Below are 27,284 nucleotides of genomic sequence, written 5' to 3' on the forward strand. Positions count from 1 at the left end.
TTATCAATAAAAGCAATGGCAAGAGATATATTTCTTACAATTATTTAACCAGGAGAAAGCTCCCGAGAATGATACATTTTGCTTATAAAGCAGTGTGAAGTGGGATAGATCACACTGTCAATTTAATGGCTCAGTTTGCTGCATTTGTATTAGCAGCAAGAGATTATTCTTTGTATTCATTCAAAATGAATGAAAACATAGGAAACCGATTCTGACTGTAAATCCGTTTCTGCTGGAAACCTTTTGTCATCCTGTGGTCTCCTTATTCTTTAGGCTGGAGCAGGTCAGAAAATTGAACAAATGACTCTTTGTGTTGGGGACACTTTGATATTATGCCCTGTACATCAGCTTAAACATGTAGGGTGGTTTTTTTCTGGAAATTAAAAACACGATTTTCATTTTGAATGAAGGATGTGACATCTATTAGGTAATAACATTATAACTCAGCTGAGGGCAATGTGCATGACAGTTCAGTATGATATATTCTGTAAAGGAAAGTTTTTTTAATTATTTATTCCCTTATAAGTGATATCATGTATTCGATGCATTTACTGTACATGAGTACCAAGGTAAAAATGCAATCAAAGTTCATTCATCAATAATCAACGTACAAACACTGCTGTGAGTGTCAAATCTCCAAAAGTAAGCTTGTCTCACAGAAAATGAAATGGGATTTTCTTCTTCCCCTAAATATGGACTCCATAATACACAGAGAGAAAACAGTATTCAAGGATAGACAGAAACCATATTTTTTCTCTTGTGATGGTTAATTTTTATTTGTTTTTTTGAACATTTATTTATTATTGAGAGACCGAGAGGCAGAGCATGAGCAGGGGAGGGGCAGAGAGAGGAGGAGACACAGAATCTGAAGCAGGCTCCAGGCTCCAAGCTGTCAGCACAGAGCCCGACGCGGGGCTCGAACTCACAAACCGGGAGATCATGACCTGAGCCGAAGTCGGACGCTCAACCGACTGAGCCACCTGGGTGTCCCAGTTAATTTTTATTTATATTCCTGCTGATTGCTATCAAAACTGTGTAAACTATGTTGCTATGTAGCATGTCATGACTGAGTACTCTGGGACACCGATTGTGGTTAAGAACCTGGCTGCCTAGTTTCACATCCCAGCTCTGCAACTTACTGACATGTGACTTGGGCAAATGAGTTGACTCTCTGTTCCTAACTCTCCCATAATAATAGGGATAATAATAGATTTACTGCACAGATTTTTCAGTGAGGATTAAATAAGCTCATACATGGAAAACACTTCGGAGTTTTAATAAACTACTACTTGTAAAACACCTAAAGACAAGTACATTGCATTTCTTTAATGAGTATTAGTTATTATTTTGGTACTACATTTTCTGGGTATTGAGCAGGATGAGGATGTGGAAATGCAGAAATAAACCTCCTTAGGGGAGTGATTTCTTCAGAATATAAGCTATTCTTTTCTCTTTAAAATGTTTTTTTTAATACCTTCATAAAGAGATTTCACGATCTAACTTTGAAACTATTCCTTTCTTCTCAGGAAATTCTTCAGGGTAACCAACCCAATCTGACTTTATTTTTAGAGAGGTATATTTATTTGTTAACCCTCCTTTCTACCACTCAACATTTTTTACATAAATAATTTTATTTTCTCCTCTACTTTCTTTATAAAATTACTTTTAAAACCCATCAGTCACTGACTTAAGACATCTGATCAAATTCTTCATTTTCATTTTATATGAAGAGTAGAAGTATAAAATATTATCTCTATTAAACAAGAAATGTAATATTAGACAATATGAAATGAGAGTCTATTAATATCATTCCACTGCTGAAACTCCGGTGAAATCCATTGCCCTGAGGTTGAGTTCAAACCTCTTGCAGGGTTCATAGACTTGGTCTATGCCCTCAGTAACATCCCTTACCATCTTCTCATCCTCGTCCCCAAAAGTATACATTCAATACACTTCAGCCTTTAAAACTTTTCCTTCGTTCCTCTAATAGGTCATGTGTTTTTGTTTTCTCCTGGTCTACACCTTCCTTCATCATGACTTCATTCCTCCAAGTAAGTCTGACCTTACACAATTTTTTTCTCAAAGTGCTACATTAGACCCCTAAACTCTGGGGAAGGTACACTCCTTCTGTATGCTCTCATAACAGCCCCGTATGTCAGCCATCACACTTTTTATAATTGGTTATTTACTTATGGGTTCCCCTCTTAAAGCAAAACATTCTGCTGGTAGGGACCTTTATTCATCCAATGACCATTTCATCCCACTCACCTAGCAAGGTACGTGGCACATAGTAAGCATTCAAAATTGTGCTGAATGGCTGATCAAATGAATAAATGAGCTGTTATCTTTCCATTTCCACTGCCAGGTAAATTTTGAAAAATCAGAAAGTTCATCTTTATATTTAAATAACACGTGTTACACTTTGAAAGACATAGGAAAGGAAGAAAACCTAATTTAAAGGAATTAAGTGGATTTCTGTCAGCTAGCTATAGAGCTAGAACTAAATTTCATAATCACTGAACTAAATTTCACTTCTGTGTTTTTAGTGGAGGCTGGGGAAGCATAATTTTGGGGGATTTTGTTGGAAGAAATAAAATATACCTAACAAAATAAGTAGTGAATTTTAAACTAACTATAAATATTTCAACTGAGAAATTGCCTTGAAACTGATGATATATTAAAGATTTAGTATAAATGATGGTTATGTGTGTCGTTCATAGCTAAAGAATGAGTTTATGCTCATTATTCCATTTTATCGTGCCAATTCAATAGCCTTGTGATCCCTTTTTATTGAATATTGATTACAGTTTTGAATACTTAATACAGTCAATGAGAAAATTACCGTAAAACCAATTTGGGCTCAAAAAAATACCTCTAATCCTTCCTAGAAATCTTTGCTGATCCCTTTTAAGGTGATTTATTTTAAAACCAGATTTTTTTCTTTATCTTAACTAGGGTCTAACATGTGACTAAAGTAATAAACATCCACAGATAGCCTTGCCTAACATGTAAACAGTTCTCACCAACTATGAACCTCAAGCAACTCCATCTTGGGCCTGATTTATGCCCTGTGTGCTCTTTAACCTCAAGATAAATCTGACAGCCTATCTTCAGATGAAATATTCATGAAGTTTCATAACATTCATTACCATTTTATGATTCTTTTAGTTGGTATAACAACAATCCTTTCTAGCACTCTATTAAATCAGGAAGCAACTTCGTAAATCACTAGCCCAAGTGCATGAGACCATCACTTGTTAATGTCTTAGCTGTGCTGAAAAACGTGCTCAAGCATGGGGAAACTCATGCTGCCATTTACATCATCCTCCTTCAACATGCTAATTTGTTTGGGAAAATTCCTGTCTGATCTCTTCCAGCTCTGGGTTTTTTGAACTTGACAACTAAGTGAGAAATCTCTGAAAGCCTTGGATAAAAATATGTTGCGCTGTGTAAAATGTGCAAAATAAGTGACAGCACAAAGCCTCTTCTGCAGGTTACTAGCAGATCATGTTTCTTGGACAGGCAGGAGAGGATTCTGGGGAGCAAGCTGGATGGAAGATAAACACCTCTTCCCAAACTGTACTTTATTTTACTCCTTTATTTCAGCATCACTTGTCACAATTAGCTTTTAGAGCATCAGATAACTTTGGCTTCCTATTATTGTACCAGAAATCGACAAGACTCCAAGTTGGTAGTGCTATTTATATACGTATAGATTATTATAATAAATATCTTTGAATAGTTTTAAAGAGGTCAAAAGGCATGATTTCTGATTTAAAAGGGCTATGTCTTTTCAGTTTCAAGAATCAAAACTTTCTTCTGTGTTTTATTGTTTAAAACGATCCTGATAAAGTATCTAATGTTTATCGTATGAAGATTAAGCCTTGAAATGTAAAATTAAAAGGTAGAGATTCACATTATGCTGGCCTGAGAATTTTCCTCTGTTGTTTGGTATGAAGTCTCAGTCATATTCAAAAGGAAGAATAATCAACATAACTGGGCATTTGGTGGATCTTTTAATGGAATTCGTGATTCATTATGATTGGGGATGTTATATTTAAGACAAAAGAAAAGTCTGAGTCCAGAAATCCGGGTGAATGGTTGTGGTGATAGTGAAGGAAGATTGAGAGATTAAGAATTTATGGAGGTGTCAGACAATTTTTATCACAAAGAGAAGTGTGCTGACAAGGAATCAGCACCCCCTTCATTGCCTGTTATATCTTTATCATGGGATAGTTCGGTTCAGAAACTAATGGGAAAGCCATTTTAAACCTCTTAATTGCTAACTGTTTTTATATCTATCCCACTCAGAGGGTGCTACATGCAAGCCAGATGGCTGAAAATGTTATTCTGGTTTACAAGCATGGAGATTTTTGTATCACTGCCAAAGCCATTGTCAAAATGTCCTATATCAAAACAAAACAAAAAATAAAATCCTCTGTTTTCCAAACTTCTGAAAATTCCACAATAGCAGTAAAATACCAACCCCCCTGTAGGTTTTGGCAGCTAAATGGAAAAATTATCCATCCCTAAGCAGCTTGTTGTCTGAACTAACTGAGCAGTGGGGCAGCCAAAAAAGGAACCGCATCATTGAGAAGCTCATGAATTTTCAAACAAGCAGCCTTTGGAATTCAGAACCACTCATAAGAGGCCAAGCGGAATGGGCTTGGCACAGAAATCAGCTACTCAAAAGGATCGCATGGTGACTAGAGGGAGTTTGGAAAATACTAACTATATTCACCCTCAGGCAAAGACAAGACAGTTGCTTTGCGTGATTTTGGATCTGGCTAAGGTCTTTCCTGGATATTAGGTGCATTGGATCAAAGGTAGTTTTACCTCAAATAATATAGGGAAATATCACAATAAAGTAAGGGGTAAATGATCTTGGCCAATACAAGATTATGCCAACCAGCAGCAGAAATAGTTACAATACATTCACTGTATCTTAGAGATAAAAAAGACCCACTCTATCCTAGAATTATTTTAAAACTGAAAGATATGTAGTTGAAAGTGAATTTCTGACAAGTGAATGTTGTTAATATGTAATTTCAAGATGAAATTCTTATGAATTCTATGATCTAGTAAGCTTAGCTTTCCTACATCCTCCTTCAGAACCTAAGCTATGTTCTGATTATCTCACAGTTGATATGTTTTGCTTATTTATTTGTCTCATAAAAGAATTATCAACTTAAAATGAAGAATTTTCCAGAGAGTGAGTTAGAAGAGAATTTTGGCTCAGAGTTTGAAGAAAGCAAAGTAGCTTTCTTGTATTATTAGCTGATGTTAAAAACACATAGTACAATGAGGACTCATTAGCATTATTAACATTGCTTCAGTAGTAGATAAGGCTCTTATGTCATCATCTGTTGCTCCCTGAGTGTTGCTTACACACATTCTGCTTCACTTTCTACCTCTTCAAGTTTGTCAGTTTTGACTTTTCCCTTAGTTAGAAGTATTGGATGTTGTTATTGCCAGTTGAGTTCTCCAGAAGCAGATAGTGTGATGGTGTTTGGAGATACAAGATTTTTATTGGAGATCTATTCTTGTGAAGGAAAGTGGTGGAAGCAGGATTGGGCACAGGGAGAAGCTGAATTGTGAGGCATGCCGGCAGTACCTTGGCCAACGTGAAGGGAGCTCTGGAACAAGAATGGCTCCTGAGAATGTCCAGCATTGGGCCATAATGGGGTGTATGCTGCTTCAAGGAAGGGTGTGACTATGGGCAGATGGCCATTTGAAGCTGGGGCAGTCCCTGATGGGGCTGCTAGTTAGGTGGTCTGCTGACCATATTCACCACAGCTGGTCAACAAGTGTTTCTGAGAAGGGAGATGTGGGTGACACATCTCTGTTTCTATTACATAGGTCAGTATTTGGAAAATCAGCCAAGGCTCAGGGAGCAAGTTGAGGACATGAGTGTGCATAATCAAAAGACCCAGAGAACAGGGAGATTAAGAGGTGAGGGCTAACAGGGTCCTAGAAAGTGTGAGTCAGGGACACGGGCCCAGGTCCCAGACCAGAGCAAATTGCCAGGAGAAGCTCAAGATCTGGGGAGGAGTTTGACTAACTGACATATGCACCAAATACCGAAAGAGAATTTTGATGCTTGAGGCAATATTCTAGTTCCTGTGTTTTACATCTGAGGCAAAAGATGGGCCTTCCTGTTTTCCAAATGAAGATAATTAAAAAATGCTTTCTAAATTTTCAATTCATTTGCTAACCCAAATTCAACTGGAAGTTTCCAGCTTACCTTTATGCTATATGGGTATTGAAGGCTTTCTGTGGCTCTTTGGGGGAAAAAAAAAACACAAACAAAAGTGCATGAGTTTGAATTCAGAAAATAAAGTTTTTGATTATTCAGTGATGATGAATTACAATTACTTTGTTAAAAATATGTTTTTTTTTTCTGTCCAGGATAATACCTTTATTATCTTCAAAGAACAAAATAAACCAATTTACCATTAATTATTTATTCAACAAATTTTATTGAGTGTCTACTGTGCATATATGCCAGGCACTGTTTTAGGTAGCTGGGTTAAATAGGAAAATAAAACCAGTATTTCTGCCTTTGTAAATTCCATTATAAGCAGTACACAAAATTCAAGCAAATAATATGACTGTCATTATAAATAATAATATGGACAAATGAAAGATCAGGGGGAAAGGAGTTGGAAGTACAGGAGAGAAAGGATTTTGATCGTTTATAGCATTTTTGAGGCAGGTTTTGTTGAGATGTTGATATATGAGCACAATCTTGAAGGCAGTGATGTCTATGGGAAAGTGGTCCTGGCAGAGGGAACGTGCAGACACCCTAGTGCCACAGCCTGCTGAGTGTATTCAAAGGACAGCAAAGAGACTGTTGTGGCTGGAGTAGAGTGAAGGGCGGGAGAGGGTATAGATAAGGTCAGCTCAGTGAGGGAGATGAGTATGTGAGGAGATGGTGTACAACTTGGGCTTTAATCCCAATTGAAAGGCAGAGCCATTGCAGTTTGGAGTGGATGAGGTTCACCATCTGAAGTCTTTTAAAGGCTCACTAGCTGCTCTTGGAGAATAAACTACAGGGGTGGGGGAAGCAAGGGCAGAAGTCAGTCACCAGTTAACAGGCTGGTCCATTAACCAGGTAAATAAGAAATTGCCTTCCTTTTCGCTATAGATTGAAAAAAAAAATAAAAAGCTCAAGTCACACTGTTGTTACTGTTTTCACTAGAGTAAGATCTGACACTCAAAGTCAGCAAAGGAACTGCACTTTGAGAGACATTGTCTGTTGTTTGGTACCTTTATTTTTTTAGGACTAAAAGGTGATATGAAATAGCAGAGAGCACATCTCTCTCCTTTGTACTGCTCTGTGGCATTTCAGGATCTGAGAAGACTGTTCTAGTATTGAAGTTTACATACTGTCATGCCCACAATTCTGGTCAACCATTCCCAATGCAGCTTGCGTCCTCAGAACTGAGTTTTGAAGCTGAAATTCCCAGTAGGACGTGGATTTTTTTGTGTCCTTTTTTCTTTCTATAAAAAAATGTGTTCATGAAGCCCAAATAACAGTTACCACATTAGTGGATAAAAAAGAATGGGATGTGTCATATTTGGAGCAGCCGTCGGGGAAAAGGCATGCACAACGTGTGGAGAAATTTGATGGAGGCAAAGAAATATGTTAAAGGAGATAAAGCTTCTGGGGTGGAAAGCAGAATGACTCAACCCATTCAGGAGACAGTGGTGTGAAAACTGCATTGTCTTGAAAAGTAGGACCTTTGCCTGGGGCATGATGCCCATCAACAACAGCTGAACAGCTCCACTCTTGGCATATGGGCATTTCTGAAACTCACTTTGTGTGTGGAACCAAGTGTTCATAAAAGTAGTTTTTGATGAAGCTTCTTTATTTTTTTCTTTTAAAAATATTTATCTAAATTCAAGTTAGTTAATATACAGTGTAGTATTAGTTTCAGGAGTAGAATTCAGCAATTCATCACTGACATATAACACCCAGTGCTCATCCCAGCAAGTGCCCTCCTTAATGTCCGTCGCCAATTTAACCCATCTCCCCACCCAGCACCCGCCAGCAATCCTCAGTCTGTTTTCTGTATTTAAGAGTGTCTTATGGTTTGCCCCTCTCAGTTTTTATCTTACTTTTGCTTCCCTACCCCTATGTTCATCTGTTTTGTTTCTTAAATTCCACATATGAGTGAAATCATATGATATTTGTCTTTCTCTGCTTGACTTATTTTGCTTAGCATGATACCCTCTAGTTCCAACCATGTGGTTGCAAATGGCAAGATTTCATTCTTTTGGATCACTGAGTAATATTCTAGTGTGTGTGTGTGTGTGTGTGTGTGTGTGTGTGTGTGTGTGTGTGTGTAAATCTTACGACCCACTTATCCAAACTTTTACCTTTTTGACCAGGAATATCCTCAGTTACATCACTTGACACAAGGCCTGGTAGTAAGTAAATCATTATGATCTAACCATTTTTGAGCACTTATTGTATGACCCAAACTATAGTAAGTAATACTAAGGATAGAAAAAGGAAATGTAAGACTTGACAATTCCTCTCAAGAAAGTTTCAGTCATGTCAGGAGAGAAAAACATACCTTTGTGAAGTAAATTTGAACAATGAAACATTTAATTATATGTCTGAATATGTGGTAAAGAAAATATATTCTGCAAGAAAATTAGAGCTTTCACAAATGACTTTCAAAAAAAGTTGGCCATCCTATGCAGGGCTTAACAGAAAGTCGTTGCTTTAACTATTCCCTTAATGTCTTAATACAAATTGCAGCTAATGAGATATTTACTCTTAAAATGTTTTCATGGAAATAGCAATCTATGATAGATGTCAGTGTAAGACATTTTGGACATTGAAATGCAGGATGCCGTGATAGGAACCGTTATTTATGATTCATTTGAAGTGTTGAAATTCAAACAATAGGATAAGTTTTATTTGGATTATACCGTTTTACACCTCATAGTATTTGAATATAATAAACAAATTAGTAAAGGCATTTTGGTTATTGGGAGTTTACATGTAAAAGGCCAGATTTCCAGCTTCTCTTGAAACATCTGAAGATCTCCTTTTGGTCTGCAATCTCACAAGGCAATAGCATCTCAGAGCTGAGTTGCAGGTGGCTTCTCCAGTTTTCCATGACTCCACTGTTCCTTACTGCTCTTTCTTTTTTCCTCCCCCCAGCATGCTTTAGCAGTTCCTGTTCAATACCTAGCCAGCTCCCTCTTGGCATGTGAATTTGTGATTCCCTGATGAGGCTTACCCTCCACCAAATACATTTATGCCTTTTGCAACATTCTTTCTACTTGAAGGCATTACATTGAAATTCACTTCTCTAGGCAACCCATTACAGTGTTGGACACACTATTGCAAACGTCCTTCCCTGCATTGAGCCTGTATTCTTATAATTTCTTTTTCTAATTTTATCCTTTAAAGCAAAAATGTCTTTTCTTCCTCCTTCATGTGTATATGCAAAATACATATAGCTATCAAATAATGCCAAGAAACCCCATTTAATAATGTCACTTATTTTTCACCCTGACCCTGAACATTCCTTGTGCTCTGGTTTTGTTTTTAAAGTTTTTTTTTTTTTAGTTTTATGGATTTTTAAATTTTGAGTTGATTGTAGACTCAAATGGAATTGTAAGAAACAATACAGAATGACCAAGTGTACCCATTACTCAGTTTCTCCCAACAGTAGTTAATACCTGGTAAAATAATAATACAATTTCAAAACCAGGATGTTAACATTGATATTGTCAAGACACAGAATCTTTCTATAACCACAAGGATCCCTCGTGTTGTCCTTTTATAATTGCACCTACACCCACGTCTACTTCCTCTGTGTCAATATGTGTTTTCTATTTGTATAATTTTGTGATTCAAGAGTGATATATAAGGAATCATATATAATATTTTAGGATTGATTTTTTTTTGCTCAGCATGATTCTCTGGAGATTCATCTAAGTTGTGTGTTAATAGTTCATTCTTATAGACATCCAGATGGCCAACAGACACATGAAAAGATGCTCAACATCATTGATTATCAGAGAAATACAAATCAAAACCATGATGAAATACCATCTCATACTGGTCAGAATAGCTAAAATTAGCAACTCAGGAAACAACAGATGTTGTCAAGGATATGGAGAAAGGAAAACCCTCTTACACTGTTGGTAGGAATGCAAACTGATGCAGCCACTGTGGAAAACAGTATGGAGGTCCTTCAAAAAGTTAAAAATAGAACTACCCTATGACCCAGCAATTGCACTACTAAGTATTTATCCACAGGATGCAAAAGTACTTGAAGGGGCACATGCACCCCGATGTTTATAGCAGCATTATCAATAGCCAAATTATGGAAAGAGCCCAAATCTGTTGACCGATGAATGGTTAAAGACAAAGTGATATATATGAATGTATATATGATATATATATACACATACACCTATATATATATATATATATATACCCATATATATATGTAAAATATATATATATATATACATATATATATATATACACACACACACACACACACACACACGTAAAATATATAAAGGAATATTACTCAGCCATCAAAAAGAATAAAATCTTGCCATTTGCAACATGGATGGAGGTAGAGTGTATTATGCTAAGCAAAATAAGTCAGGCAGAGAAGAACAAATGCCATTTGATTTCACTCATTTGTGGAGTTTAAGAAAAACAGATGAAAATGGAGAAAGAGGGAGAAAAGAGGGAAGCAAATCATAAAAGACTATGAAGAACTATAAAGAACAAACTGAGGGTTGATGGAGAGGGGGTGGGAGGTGGATGGGCTAAGTGGGTGGTATGTGTTAAGGAGGTCACTTGGGATGAACACTGGCTACTCCTGAATGCTACTCCTGAAACCAGTATTACTCTATATGGTAACTAACTAGAATTTAAATAAAAATTTGGAAAAAAAAATTCCTTCTTGTATTGCTGAGTGGTATTTTATGGCATGGATGTATCAGTCTCTTTAAGCATTCATCACTGAAGGACATGTGGGTTGTTTCCATTTTTTGACCATTATAAACAAAGCATTTATAAATATTTGTGTACAGGTTTGTAAATACAACTCTTGATTTCTCTGGGATAAATGCCTAGAATTGCAATTGCTGGGTAGTCTCGTTGTAGAATATTTAGTTTTTTAAAGAAACTACCAAACTCTTTACTAGAGTGGCTCTACCATTTTACATTGCCACCAGCAATGTATTAATGATCCAGGTGGTATTTGATGTTGCCAATATTGTTTATTTTAGTCATTTGATATGTATGTAGTGGTGCCTCATTGTGGTTTTAAATGAGGCACCTTTGGTGTTAAAGGCATTCCTTTAAAGGCAATTGGTGGTGAACATATTTTTATGTGTTTGTTGACTTCTGTGTGTGTATATGTGTGTGTGTACGTGTGTGTGTATCTATATAGTGTGTGTTTGTGTGTGTGTGTGTGAAACGTCTTTTGCATGTTTTCCAATTGGATTGTTTGCTTTCTTAATGTTGAATTTTGAATTTTAAAAAACGTATTCTAGATTCTAGTCCTTTGTGAGATATGAATTTGCAAATATTTTTCTCCTACTCTATAGCTTGCTTTTCATCCTTTTATCAGGGTCTTTTGCAGAGCAGAAGTTTTAAAATTTGATGAAGTTTAATTTATAAATTTTCCTTTGATGGATCATGCTTTTGGTGTCAAGTCTAAGAAACTCTTTGCATCGCCCTAGATCATAAAGATATTCTCCAAGGTTTTTTACAAGTTTTATAGTTTTATATTTTGCATTTAAATTCATGATATTTTTTGAGTTAGTTTCTTGTATAAGGCGTGAGACTTAGGCCAAGGTTCATTTCTTGCCTGCCTCCCCCTTTCTTTCTTTCTTTCTTTCTTTCTTTCTTTCTTTCTTTCTTTCTTTCTTTCTTTCTTTCTTTCTTTCTTTCTTTCTTTCTTTCTTTTTCTTTCTTTCTTTCTCTCTTTCTTATCTTTTTCTCTTTCTCTCCCTTTCTCTATTCCTTCCTTCCTTCCTTCCTTCCTTCCTTCCTTCCTTCCTTCCTTCTTCCTCCCTCCCTCCCTCCCTCCCTCCTTTCTTCCCTTTCTTCTCTTTCTTTCCTTTCTTCTCTCTCCTTTCTTTGTACTGTTTTTCTCTGGCTGTTATATCGCTTCCTAAAATGAGTTGGGAAGTGCTTATTCCTCTTCTATTTTCTAGAAAAGATATTGTACAAATGGTTTTAATTTTTCTTTAAACATTTGGCAGAAATCTGTGAAACTATGTGGGCCTGAGAATTTCTTTTTTGTGAGTTTTAAAATTACACATTAGATTTCCTTAATATTGCAGGACCATTTCAGTGATTTCTTTTATATATGGATGAGTTGTAAGAGTTTGTGGTTTTCAAGGTATTGGTCCATTTCATCTAAGTTGTCAAATTTGTTTGTTGAGTTGGTTGTAGTAAACCCTTATTATCATTTTGATGTCTGCAGAGCCTGAAGTGACATCCATTGTTTCAATTCTGATATTGGTAATTTGTGTCGTGTCTCTTGTTTTTCCTTTGTCACTCTTGTCTAGGGTTTTGGCTATTTTTATATTATGCTACTCTGGATCTTATTTAAACCAGTTTTAGCTGACTTTGTCTGATGATGCTCTGGCATAAGAAGGGAGGAGAGGACACTGCTTCATTACTGCCAGATGGAGGTCGAAGTTCAAGTTCTCCATTTTGCCTGCACCGACACCTGAGGTGAGGGTTCATTATTACTTTTGGGTGGAGATGGGAGTTCTAGTTCTCCAGGTTGTCTTCAATGTCATGCAGTGAGGCATTGTTTTGATACCACTGGGCAATGGTGAACAGCCTAACTCTCCACTAAGGCCTCCACCTCCACCACCCCAGCAGGGTCTTGGAAAAGTATGTTATTATTTCCAGGTGGAGATAGAAATTTTGGCTCCCCATACAATCTCCACCTACACTGCTGGTGGAGATGAAAGTCATAGTGCTTTATTTGGCCTTCTCTGATATCGTTTGGTATGGGTTTGGGGATACTTGTTTACAGCCTCATAAAGGTGGAAGTCTAAACTCTCTATTAGCTTTTGCTGTTGTGGATGTGGGAGTGAGACCATAGTTTTTTCTATGTTGTTTGTCCAGAGTAGAGCAATTATTGTCTAAAAGTTTTCTGTGTTGCTAGACTGGCCTTTTCTTGTTTATGTGGCTAGAGACAGGAGGCTTTTGTTGGGGCTTTTTTTCTGTGCCCATTGGCATTTTCAGGTTGCCAATTTCCTTAGCTCCAAGTCAGAGATATATGAGGCAAAAAGAAAATTTATGTCACTCCTTGGCTCCTATCTGATCAGTCTTCTTTTCTCCAAATTTGAGAAATTTTATGCATTTTATATATGATGTCCAGGGAGGTTAGTTGTAGTTAGCAAGGAGGAATAGGCAAGAATATTTCTACTTTATATTCTTGGAAGCAGAAGTCTGCTCTACTTTTGATGGTTAAAATGTGATGCATTACCTAATCCTTATCCATGCCTTAGACTCAGAAATCCACAGCAGACAGACCACAGGGATGGTGACATTTACATCCAGTATCATTTTTGGAAAAATGTATAGTCGATGCTGAGACAACCATGGTTTGGCATTCAACTCATAATTACTGAGTGCCAGCTATGTGGCAGTCACTGTTCTAGAAGAATGCAACAGGGACTAGTTATCACAGATGATGTCCTCCTGCTGTTCCCAAATTATTTGGAATTAATATTATTTTCACTATGAGTGTATAAGGTGGGCCAGCTTCCTATAGCTCCCTCTATACCTAATCTAGAAATTGCAGACGTACTATCTCTTTTATTCATATAGTTCAGATATCTGCTCTTAAGCTGAACTTGAAATTCAGGCCGTCTGAGACCTCCAGAGAGCAGGATCATCAGATCTATAATCTTACCACAGTATTCAGAAGGGAAAAAAGAAGGATCTTTTGGAAGTCTAGCAAAATGTTCCTGAATGATTTCTTATAAATATGTCCTGTTTCTTTCCACTTTCCATCACCACCATTACTCTTTGTATTCCCAATTCTCTTCTTATTTCTCCTTTTCAGGGCCAGGCCAGCAAGCACTACCTCCATGCTTATCCCCAGGATGTGACCAAGGAAAGTGGTATCTCCTGGCAGTGGATTAACTGGGAAATGCACGTTGGGAGGTGCACAGCAGACATACCTGGGGGCCTAGGAACTATATGCCCACCAACCCAATATTCTGATATAACACACCCTCAAGAAATAAAAATCTTGCCCTGGTTGGATATCACTGTGATGGGAAACAGGGAAGAATGGGTAGTATCAGATGATGGGCGAAAGGAGCTGCATTTTTTTTTAACTAGTGGAAGGATGATAATATAACAGGGCCCTTGAAGGAGATCATGTAGTAATAAAACACAGTCCATGTGATTTGGAGTCAGTCATATTTCTACCCCATAGAAGTACACTGTCCAGAATAGTAAATACAAATGGTTATTTAAATTTAAACTAGTTAAATTTAAATTAAAAATTAAAACTTATTTCTTTAGTTGCACTTTTCATACTTCAGATGCTCTCAAGTCACCCGTGGATAGGCCGCTGTACTGGATGCTGAGAGTTGGAACACTCCACTCCTGTAGAAAGTTCTGTTGAAGATTACTGCTATAGAGTATTGTTACTTCTTGCTCTCTTGTTACCTTTAGGCCTTTAACTTTTTGGATATACTATTTATTTTACTGCTTCCCTGTTTTATCCTGAAGACCTGCCCCATTCCCCCTTCCTGCCTGCCCCTGATTTTGCCACCAACCTTAGTTTTGAAGAAACTAAGGGTTGTTGTCAACACTTGCCAAAGATCTGACCTCTGACTTCTCCATTGGGTTTTGACCTTTGGCTTTATTACTTAGTACATAATGGCCTCAACCTGCTCACACCTGAGTTAGGGTACTTGGCTCCTGATTTGGCCTTAGCAACTGGTTTGTCTTCTCCTCCCAACTCTCTGAGTCAGTTTACTTTAAAATTTTAGTTCATGGCTTTCTTGTACTGGATTCATATAATCTGTCCTTAATTTACCAGTCTTTGTAGTTTTGCTTGTACCTCTCAATATGTGAGATTGTAGACAGCAGTGTTTTATTATTGTACTATAACTGAGCTTCATTTTTAGCCATTATTGTGGGAAAAGTTTTCAAAATGTGTTTAATACTTAGTCAACACTATATATATACGTATATATATATATATATGTATATATATACGTATATATATATACATATATATATACGTATATATATATGCATGTATATATATATATACATATATATATGTATATATATATATATGTTTAATATTACAAGAAGGAATTTGGAAGTGTGAGGCTTTCACTGATAACTACTTGGAAGAAAGCTGAACATAAATTCCAGGTAGATGAAAAATTTGTAAATCTTTATATACTATACCTAGAGCAATGCCGCACACAACTTGAAAGCCACCAACTTCTCTGCATTATTGGCTAAATATTAATTATTGGTGTTTCTATCCCCAGAAACATTTCTTAACTAAAATAGTGTAATTCAGCTTCACAAAATTTGAAAATAAAAGAAGTCCAAATTTCTAGTTAATCCCATTTAAAGAAAGATCCATTGAAGATGACTCCAGTGATTAATTATGTACAAAAATGTTAGGGTTTTTTCCTTGACATTAATTTGTCATTTCAAGATGCACAGAGAAAAATTGCTAAGGGAGGAATCCTGCAATAAAGAGAATATAGAAGCAAAGGAGAACCAATTAAAGTGGGTAAATTATTAGGAAATGTAATCAATCTTCAATTATCTAAGGACTTACCAGTTCGAGTATGTATTTCTTCATTTGTTAGGGAATCATAGAAAAGGAGAGTAAAGTGGAAGTTTAATCACTGATTAAAGCCAGTCTAAAACCTAATTGCATCACTAAGTATGGTGCTTTTCACAAAGTGGGCACTTAATAAAACTTATGGAATTGTAGATAAAAGAAAGATAGACCACTGCAAATTAAAATCAGCCAGTGAATTTAAAATGCCTCTTTTGTGGAAAGCACGTTACTAAGAATTCTATAGAAAACAGAAAATAATTTATAGATTCTAAAAAAAAGATTAAAAAGTGTTTCTGTAATGAATGAAAAACAGCAGTGTCTGACATTTTCTTATTGCTTTGTGAGATACTTTATATAATATTATATGCACATGTTTTGATAGTTGGATATTAGATATATACCTAGAAGGCATACTTAGAAGACATTACAAAAATTTGATTTTTAATTAATAACTTATCTTATGAGTCCACCTAACAAAACTCAATTTAAAATAAATTGCATTAACCTCTGAGATTTTTCTTTTCTTCTTGAACCATAATAGAAATCCTATTGAAGGGTACCATTTAAACACTTTTAAAAATAGTGGCCTGAATTCTGTGTTCATCATTTCTACATGTTATCTAGAGACTTATTTGAAAATGTGCATGTTGAAGCTGTTGACTTATGTTATTCAAACAGTTTCATTGAGTTCAAAAACCAAAATCAAAGTATTGTTAAGCATTTGTTTCCAATTTAGGTAATCTAAAAATAAAGTTGTTTTACTTGTGTTAAAAATGGGAGGAAATCTTGACCAAATAAATTATTTTGAGAATCCCCCTTTTTTTTTTTTTTTTGTATTTGGGCAGGGCCAATGCCACCATATGGGTTTCTTTTTCTCTTTTTCTCATTTGAAATTCAAATATATAGGCTAATGCTTACATTTTACTGTTTCTTTCTGTTGTTTTTCTTGTAGGTGGAGGTAGGTATGCAACTTGTTGGTTTTTTTTCCTGTCAAAGTTTTTTTTTTTTTTTAATTAAAAAAATTTTAAATTTTAAGTAGACTCTATGCCCAATGTGAGGCTTGAACTCATGACCTTGGGATCAAGAGTGGCACATTCTACTGATTGAGCCAGCTAGGTGCCCCAGTATCAAAGTTTTTCTTTATTAAAATTGTCTTTCAGTTCAGTCTGTGTTTTGGGATGAGGACCCAACCCAGGGACTATTAACCCACAGCTGAGGCATCTGGGAATTGTGCTCATCTGATAGTAGGAGGTACTTAAAGTAACAGTAGAGTTGAGAGCTGGGGATGATGTTGCCATGCTGTATGTGTAGAAGTCTAGGAAAGTGGTGAGGGGGAGAACAGAGACATGGGTGATCTTTGAAAGACATGGAGGCGTGTCTTAGTTCCTGCCTTCCAATTCCATTTCTGAGATCCTTATGGTCTAGTAAGTGCTTCATTTCCCTTTCTTTGAATGCCCATGGAATTTGCATGTTTACTTTTATATTAAGCCTTGTTTTCATTAAACTAGTTTTAAAAGATTTCTGATCCTTGCAACTAAATATATCATTACTAAAACATAGGTTTTTTACATTCTTCCCTGAATATTTTTCTTGATGTATCTATTTTATTTAACCTATGGCTCTTAATTGATCCCATTGAATGTCATTGTTTTAAATTTATGCCACATTAAGATTATTATAACTACAACTCTGTTTTCTTTGCTATCTAATATTTATCTTTTTGGAGTTTTTTTTACCATATTTTGTAATGACTTCTAAATTCTGCAATGTTCCTTTAAATAAATGTTCTTTGTAAATGCGATAAAACAAGAAGAAGCTTGGAGGCATTTTCTCATTCTGAAGCTTGTTAGTGTCACATGTTATAATTTTGTTATCTTTAATCAGTAGGCTTTTTAGTGTTGTTGACACTTTGTGATATGAACCAAAATCAATGTCTATATGCCACCAATACAATAATTGGTAATAACTATTTAATATCATATAGTTAGATAATTAATGGGCTTTCCCCTCCTCTTTATCAGATTTAATGAAGTAGAGACAGCTATTTTCTTTTTTTTAATGTTTTATTACTTATTTTTGAGAGAGAGAGGCAGAACATGAGTGGGAAGGGCAGAGAGAGAGGGAGACACAGAATCTGAAGCAGCTCCAGGCTCTGAGCTGTCAGTACAGAGCCCGACATGGGACTCAAACTCACGAACCGCGAGATCATGACCTGAGCTAAAGTCGGACACTTAACCGACTGAGCCACCCAGGCACCCCGAGACAGCTATTTTCTACATACCCATTTTACCTCCCAGATTAAAAGTGTATAGAGTTAAGGATGTGATATTTTACTTTACACAACATAAAATACTGTCATATTTCCAAAGACTAAACCTAAGTTGGGTATTCAGAAAATAAGATATAAAAACCAATGTCAAAGTAACATAGATCATTGATGTTAAAGTATAAGCACAATTATTTTTATTCTTTAAACACAATAAGAAATGGATTATTTTGAAAGGTCAGCATTTTATATAAATGGGACATGAACAATAACTCAACTCTTTCCCTAAGGATTACATTCAAGCTATGTGAGTTTATCCCTTACTTAGAACAAGGTCAGCAGTTCCACACCAGAAATGGTGGTACTCTGGAGAGTGGCAAACCTTTTCAACTTGGGTTGAATTTAAATTAAACTAGAATTTGCAGACACTGTCTTCTTGAAAGATTGTAAATCCAAGAAAATAACCAAAGTAATTGTTTTTTTTAATGTAGAGTTTCATAAAAGATTTACATTTTTTTTTAAATTTTTTTTTTCAACGTTTATTTATTTTTGGGACAGAGAGAGACAGAGCATGAACGGGGGAGGGGCAGAGAGAGAGGGAGACACAGAATCGGAAACAGGCTCCGGGCTCCAAGCCATCAGCCCAGAGCCCGACGCGGGGCTCGAACTCACGGACTGTGAGATCGTGACCTGGCTGAAGTCGGACGCTTAACCGACTGTGCCACCCAGGCGCCACAAGATTTACATTTTTAATAAAATCTGTAGGAAAAATTTTTTGCTGGGGATGCATAATGTTTGTAGTTGGATTAACAGTTTTGGAAGTGTGTGGATAGAAGAGGGTAGCATCGATTGGACAACAGCATGAAATTGCATGTCAAAGAGCTGTAGGTTTAAGTACTGAGTTTCTTTTCTTACTGTGTGATCTTGAATAAATCACTTAGTATCTCAAGTACATTTTTCTTATCTGTGAAATGGAGGCAATAATAGTGCTCCCCTTCTAGGGTTCCAAGGATTAAGTGAGATAAGAATAGCACTTAAGAAAGTGTCTAACAGAGTAAGCTCTTAGTAGTATCAGATTATTATTATTATTATTTATTATTAGTATCAGATTATTATTATTTATTATTATTATTTATTATTAATACTACTATTATTATTATTACTAGGAAGTAGTGTGATTGATCTTATGGAGATTTTAAGGACCAAAAGCTAAATTGATGTACTGTATCACATCATATTTCTTGCAACAACTATGCTTCAATTTTTTTGTAACACAGCTTCAGATATAAGCCAAGTTTCATTATTTTCTTCAAAGCTTGTCAATAGACTATTCATCTGTGATATTTGAGAGTGACTACTAAAAACTAGATTATATTTTAATGTTTTTCCTAATTATACCTTTTTGTTTTGTTCTGGAAATCACCAGTTTGATGGTGACAATTAAATTAAATCAAATTTATGATGGGTTTATGTAATAATTTCCCAACTGATGTATGGAGATACTATACTATTTATAACTTTTTTTTCTCTATCTACCAAATCTCTCTGTACAGGTCACTTTCTGTTTCATGCATATTACTCAAGTATTCTCTGGGCTCGCTCACGTGCTCACACTCCCTCTCTCTCCCTCTGTCTCCCTCTCTCTCTCTCTCTCTCTCTCTCTGTCTCTCTCCCTCTCTCTCTCTCTCTCTCTCTATATATATATATATAATATAATATATATATATTATAATATAATGGTGGTGGCAAGCGGGCAGGAATATCTTTGTTGGTTTCACACTTCTGATCTTAATTTAGATTCAGCCAGGACATGCCTCTGTATAAGTAAAATGTTACTTTTTAAAATTTGAATTTGTGTTAATTATTTAATTACCGTGTCATAGAAAAAAATCTTTTCATTGTGGGTGGGTGTGGTTGGGATGGGGAGAGAGAGAAAGAAAAAGATAGAGAAAAGAGTTGTACTCCTTTTTCTCTTGGGACGTTTTGGCATCTGTGCTCCTGCTCTTGTTTCTCTCCCTGTTAGCAGGGGCCATGGGGTCCATAATTTTTAAGGTACTCCCTCTTCTAATGCTCTTTATTCCGGTCTTCGTCTTTTTCTGGTCAATGAAACTTCAGCTGTTTTTTTTTTCCCTTTGTTAGTTTGGGCTCCCTAACATCATTCTTGTGTTCTATGAGTGTTTTCAGATCCTCTGTCTCAGGATTATCTCTTTTTTTCATGTTTATGTGGTTTTGAGAGAGAGACAGAAAGAGCATGCATGGGGGAGAAGCAGAGAGAGAGAGAGGGAGACATGGAATCCGAAGCAGGCTCCAGACTCTGAGCTGCCAATACCAGAGCCCGATGTGGGACTTGAACTCACAAACCAGAAGATCATGACCTGAGCCGAAGTGGGCTGCTTAATCAACTGAGCCACTCAGGTGCTGCTCTCAGGATTCTTCTAAAGATTTAATTGCTGTCTCAGCTTGCTGTCCCATCTCCTCCTCCATCCACCGTTTACCTTCTTGACAGGATGCTCTTTGCTGTTTCCTTACTATCTAGTTCTATGGTTTTTATTTTATTTTATTTGTTTATTTTGTAATGTTTGTTTATTTATTTAATATAATTCATTGTCAAGTTGGCTAACATGCAGTGTATACGGGGTGCTCTTAGTGTTTGGGGGTAGATTCCCGTGATTCATTGCTTACATACAACAGCCAGTGCTCTAGTTCTGGTCTTTACTATTGTTCTTTCGTTGTTAACAAAGATGCTGAACTTGTTCTTTTAAAAGGCATTTTATGGCCTCTTACTCACCTTTTCAGTATGTGAAAAGTCTTTGACCAGTTAGAGGTGTAGAAAGTAAATGAACTCTGTAGAGTTGTGTAATGTAACTTCATTCCAAAACTTTCGTCCTACACCTTGTGTCCAAAAGAAAGGGCTCCTTTAAAGTGGTATTATTGGGAGGTTGATAAAGGGAGCATCTTGATATTTGTAAGATATAGCTTTTATATTCCTGGTAGCTCTATAAATAATTAGCACATGGCTATTATTTTTCTTTCTTTAAAATACAAAATTAGCATTTAAAAAACGAAAAAGAAATGGTGGACATCACTGTTGCTTGCTTGTCAGGTCCCCAGTCTTTTCCAGCCTCCTTGCAGGTAAGTGCACTATGGACTCTGGCCCATGAACTATCCCTTTGTGGCTGCAGAAGTGAGAAGCTCCAGTATCAGTCAGGCTTCACTCAGGGAAGCAGACCACTGAATACTGTGGAGTAAGGATTTGTGATAGGAATAAGGCCTTGTAAAAATTGTAGGGGAAGCTAGAGAACAGAGCTGCTAACCAGCCCCTCTGATGCACTGGTGTGGCTCAACAAGGTCAGGGGATTTCTGAAGCTATTTAGATTCAGCTAGGACATGCCTCTCTATATAAGCAAGATGTTCCTTTTTAAAATTTCATTTTGTATTAATGATTTAATTACATGTGCAGCTGCTAGCGTAGGACTATAAAGGAGAACTGGTAGAAAAATCTGTGGAAGGTTACTGTTTCTATGTTTGGTGATGAGTAGGGGTTCCTGTTCATTAGCTGAGTTAGCAATTTGGAGGTGAAGGCAGACTGGGGAAGAGTGAGAATAAGCTGAATCTAGGAGTACGTTTGGGTCTGCTCTCAACATGAAGAAGATTAAAGACAAGCTGAAATCTTTTGGAAGATCTTTGTGTTTCTTATTGCCTTTAAACTCGGATGACCTTCAGAAAGTAATGGTGGCTGCTTTATTTCTCACACATTGATTTCTTCTTTCAACCCCTTTTAAATGAGAACCATATAGAGGAAGAGGACTCTGGGAAACATAGCTCTAGATTAGCCAACTTGATAAAGTAGAGAACAATGGTGACCACCTCTTGTCAGTGTGGCATCTGTTCATAGTGCTTTGAACCACATTTATGTCTAATAGCTAAATCATGATTCCACTTAATGTGATGCATCTACACAAAACTGAAAACATGCTAATTTGTATCCTCCCCCAAAAGAGGACACAAAATTCTACAGTCATTTCATCTGTCTTTGGGTATTGTTCGTATCTTTACTAGCTGAGTCCCACTCTGTTTTTGAAATCTTCTAACTTAAATACTGACATATTAGCTAATTGTTATTAACACATATTACGTTTAATAGTAGGACAGCAGGAGAAAACAAAGTGATAAAGAAAAAGACATATCTATCTATCCATCCATCCATCTATATAGATATATGGACATATACACAAAAATGTATGCACACAACTATATCAAAGAAAGGAGGAAACAGTCATAACTATTATAGTGTTCATTTTTGGGAATAGTCACATGGTTGTAGCTGGTGTTTAGACCTTGCTTCTTTTAATACCTGTTCCTTATTCCTTTTGCCTTCAGCAAGCAACTGAGCTGATCATGGTTTCTTGACAGGTGGGGTGTCCCAAACCTGAATTCCTGAAGGGTCTATGCCATTAGTAGTTCTGTTATTTTGAAGTATTTTAGTGTTCCATGAAGTTTTCATTGTAAGAATATGAGTCCTGAGAAGTGTTCTGTGTTATAAACATCTGCCTCCCTACCATGTTGTGTAGAAACAATACAATTGTATTAGTTTTTTTATTAGTCCATACCAAGTTACCATAAACTAGCAATTTAAAACAATACCCGTTTATTATCTCCCAGTTTTTGTGGGTTAGGAGTTTAGGTGCAAATTAGCCAGGTGCTCTGCCCATAGTCTCACCAGGCTGAAACCAAGTTGTTGCCAGGGCTGTGATCTCATCTGATACTCAAGATTCTCTTCTATGGTCATTCAGACTATTGGCTGAATTCAGTCCCTTGTAGTTCTAGGACCAAGGTCCCACTTATTTTCTGTGTATTGACTGAGGGGGAGAGAGGGTTGCTTTCAGCTCCTAGAAGGTGCTCATGGGTTCTAGACCTGAGGCTGTCTTATCTAACAACATGACGGCTATTTTTCCAGGTCCAGCAGGAGAATCTTACTCCAGTCTGCTGCAGCTGAGTCTTATATAATGTAACCTAATCAAGGGAGTGCCTATCCAATCATATTTGTAGGTTTTGCCCACATTCGAGGGGAGGGAGTTATACTAGTGCGTGCCCTAGTGAGTGGGAGTTTGGGGAGCTATCTAAGAATTCTGCCACAACCACACAATTTTATCTTGGTAGTCAGAATAAATCATTGTACCCTCTACAGTTCCTTCTTTGACTGCTGATTCACCATCATGTGGAGTGGCCAGGTGGCAGTTTCACCTTAAGTTTCTTTGAATTATTGTTGCATCCCCCATTAGGAACATTCCTTCCTTTGGAATGAATGTCTCTAAACTAGCAGATCTCAAGTTTGTGGGGGCAGGAAGCAAAACTTTTGCCAAATGTTACTCAGTAACAGTAAATCATCTTCCATTCCTTGTTTCTGCAACCAATGAATCTTGGCTATGGGGAACAAAACCCCAGCATCATATGTTGGTCATTCATTCAGAGCATATGCTACATGCGGAAGGACATTACTCCAACCCTACAGTGTGTGACCATCCAATTGACACTGTATTAGAATCTTTCCATTGATTCCAGGAAACATGGTAAGATGAATGAATTCAGTGAGCAAAAACCCATTGGTGCTTTTTACTTACTGTAAAATATGTTTCTTGGATGGAAGCGATGCTGTGTAGAATACCATGCTGATAGATAAGACATTCTAAAAGTGCACAGATGGTGGTTTTGGCTGAAGCCTTGTGGTTGAGGATGGCAAATTTGTATCCAAAATGATTGTCTTAAGTGAGAAAAGATTTCTGCCTTTTCCATGAAAGAAATGGTTCAAAATAATCAACCTACCATGAGGTGTCTGGTTCCCCTGGGGAATAGCACACCATGTTCTCAGTGTTAATTTCTGCTATTTTTAGGTTGAGTAATGAGCAGTGGCTTTTGACAGAGTGGCCTTTGTAAGTGGAAGTACATATTGCTAAGTTCATGAGCAACTTTCATCTTTACCACCATGACCACTTTATTCGTGAACCAGTGGAGCAAAGTCAGGAATGGCTAAGGAAAGACGCTGAAAAGCATCTATAGAATGATTACTCTTGTACACCTGATTTCTAAAGTTTCTTCTGCTAGAGTCCCTCTTCAGTGGCCATTGACATGATACACAAGTATCTTCATACTCGGTGCTCATTTTCTGAGGTCCATCTACAGGCTTCTTACCCAGAACTTTTTAACAAATCCAGTCACGTGTCTTCCAAGTCCCTGACTAGCAAACAAACTATAGCCCTTGCCTAAGAATCAGCATAGATCCATACTTGTAGACATCTCTCATTCTAGGCAAAGGAAAAAAAAATAGGTGCATTGCTCAGAATTGTACCTGCTAGGGCTTTTCCTTCATGACTGTCCTCAGGGCCACCCCACAGTGGGACTTTAGTGGAGTAGCCCTTCACTTTGAGGTAGTGTCAGTATACTGTGCAGAGCCATCTGTAAGTCCATCACCACTTTTTTTTCTCATTGGTCAGCTGGTGAAAGGAACTTCCATATGTGTGGGCTGATAAAGTGAAGGCAAGGTAGCAGAAGTAGGAATCACAGGAATCTGGATTATTTGGTCATACACCTTGCTTGTGTTTTCAGGAATTGTTCAAGCCTAATCTTGTGTATACCTCTTCTAGTTAATGATGGAGTGCTCCTGCCTCCCACACCCCCCAATTTTATAACTTGGTGGTAAATTAACAATCAGTTCTTGATAGTCGGTTTAGTTTTCAGGATTATCTGGTGGCCTACTGTTAAACATCTATTCTCTATAGAGCACCTATTCTCTAAACGCCAGAAGCTATTTCTCAAAAAGAAAAATATATCCTTTGTATTATCTTCAAAGGATGACGCAACTTAGCTCCAAAATATTAAAGTTGTGCACTTTTTTAAACCTTTATTGGCTTTACAGTGGCTTCATTCAGCATCCCTACTGCCACAAACACTTCAAGCACTGTTGGATCTGCTATATTATATGGTCTAAGCAGAAGAATAACTTATACGGGAGCTTGGATTTTTTTCTACATCCTTTCTTTGTTTGAACCCTACTCAAAGCTGGCAGCCTTTTGGATTACTCAGTAATTGTGTCATTCGCCCTGCCACAACCGGACTGACCAAGTTCCCCCATCCCCGTATGCCGCAGCTTGCCCCACCCCAGTTGGGCTGACCAAGCACCTTGCCCACATATGTTTCAGGTACAGCCTAGTCTGCCACAGTGGCAGGCATGCACAGATGGAAGATATCCTTTGAGTGCCTGGCTCTAGTGCCAGTGGGGATTGTATTTCTGGGCCCCATAGATCTGAAACAATCTGAGAGACAGTTCTTGGCAGGCCACCACTCCCAGGGCACTCCACAAACTTCAGACTGAAACACACATCCAATCTTCATTAAAAAAAAAGTCTTTTTTTTTCTTTTCCTGGAACTTCATCCTATGGAGCAGGCTTCAAGTTTCCAAGCTACAGAGTCCCCAAGGGAATATGGGCAGGGGGACACCATATTAGTGCCCTCCCTTAGGCTCCCACAGCTTACTGATACCCTTTTGAAAGGAACTTATACACACTTTCCAAGCCACAATTTTGACAACCCTAACCCAGTGGATGCCTCTAGATCCCTGGTCTAGAAGTCAGCAGGGTTTACAATTATGGACCCACAAGACTATATACTTATATGCCTTAAAAGCTGTTGCCTGAAGATCTGGCTTACAATTAGCCTGAAATGTAGCATTGTCAGAGAGCTCTCCCTTAGGAATACTGACAAATCTTGGCAAATCCCCAACAACTGGGGCCTGTGAAGAATAAATCAGGCTACTCAGGCAATCTCAATGGTCTGAAAAACAATAAAAAGCTAGGGCAAGGTTGGAGATAAGGTTCATTTTTTTTATACAAGGCCACTCTTTCAAGACTGGTAGAGGTAGCTAATACATAGTCATCTATGTATTAGAGGTCATCTAATATGTAGAAACAAACACAGAGAGTCAAGCAAAATCAGGAGACAGAGAAGTATGTTCTAGATGAAAGAACAAGACAAAACCTCAATAAAAGACTTCAATTAATGGAGGGAGATAATCTCCCTGATAAAGATAAAGAATTCAAAGTGATAGACACCAAGATGCACACTGACCTCAGTAGAAGGTTGGATGACCATAGGGAGAACTTCAGCAAAGAGGTGGAAAATATAAGAAAGTACCAAACAGAAGTCACAAACGGAATACTAGAGGGGTTCAACAGCAGACTAGACAAAGTAGAAAATGAATCAGTGACCTAGAAGGCAGGTCAGTTGAATTCACTCAAACAGAGCAACAAAAAGAAAAAAAAAAGAATTTTAAATGTGAAAATAGCTTGAGGGACCTGTGAGACATCAAACAGAATAACATCCACATTATATGGGTCCCAGGAGGAGAAGAGAAGGAAAAGAGTAGAAAACTTGTTTGAAGAAATAATGAATGAAGACTTTCCTAATCTGGGGAAGGAAATAGACATCCAGGTTCAAGAGCCCCAGAGAGTTCAAAATAAGATGAACCCAACAATATACAAACCAAGACACATTATAATTAAAATGTCAAAAGTTAAAAAAAAAGAATCTTAAAAGCAGCAAGAGAAAAATAACTTGTTAAATACAAGGGAGCCCCCATAAGACTATAAGATGATTTTTCACTAGAAACTTTGTAGGGCAGAAAGGATGTCATAATATATTCAAAGTGCTGAGAGGAAATATTTCCAACCAAGAATACTCTACCTGGCAAAGTTATCATTCAGAATTCAAGGAGAGATAAAGCATTTTCTAGACAAACAAAAAGTAAAGGAGTTTATCACCACTAAATAGCCTTATAAGAAATGTTAAAGAGACTTTTTTAAACTGAAAAAAAAAAGGCACTAGTAGTAACAAGAAAACATATGAAAGTAAAAACCTCGCTGGTTAATGCAAATTACAATAAAGGTAGGGGATTAACCACTTACAAAGCTAATATGAAGGTTAAAAGTCAAGAGTAGTAAAGTTTACTATAATTAGTTAAGGGATACAGAAAATAGAAAGATGTAAAATATGACATAAAAACAGAACATATGTGGGGAGTAAAAATATACACTTTTTAGAATATGTTTAAACTTAAGATGCTATCAACTTAAAAGAGACTATTATATATAGAGGGTGTTATATGTGAATATCACGGTAAC

At 36.9% G+C, this 27,284-nt stretch overlaps 2 long non-coding RNA genes across 2 annotated transcripts in view; both read left to right on the plus strand.

Moving 5' to 3' along the window:
* Window positions 1-27,284, plus strand: part of LOC123379192 — a 236,429-nt gene that overhangs the window by 190,990 nt on the left and 18,155 nt on the right. The gene's annotated exons all lie outside the window — the stretch shown is intronic.
* LOC109502760 lies at window positions 12,168-14,542 on the plus strand. The gene is made up of 2 exons (XR_002745053.2): window positions 12,168-12,736; window positions 14,085-14,542. It is a non-coding gene; the product is annotated as an uncharacterized LOC109502760 (long non-coding RNA).

This window comes from Felis catus, chromosome C1, assembly GCF_018350175.1.
Source record: "Felis catus isolate Fca126 chromosome C1, F.catus_Fca126_mat1.0, whole genome shotgun sequence".
Classification (NCBI taxonomy): domain Eukaryota; kingdom Metazoa; phylum Chordata; class Mammalia; order Carnivora; family Felidae; genus Felis; species Felis catus.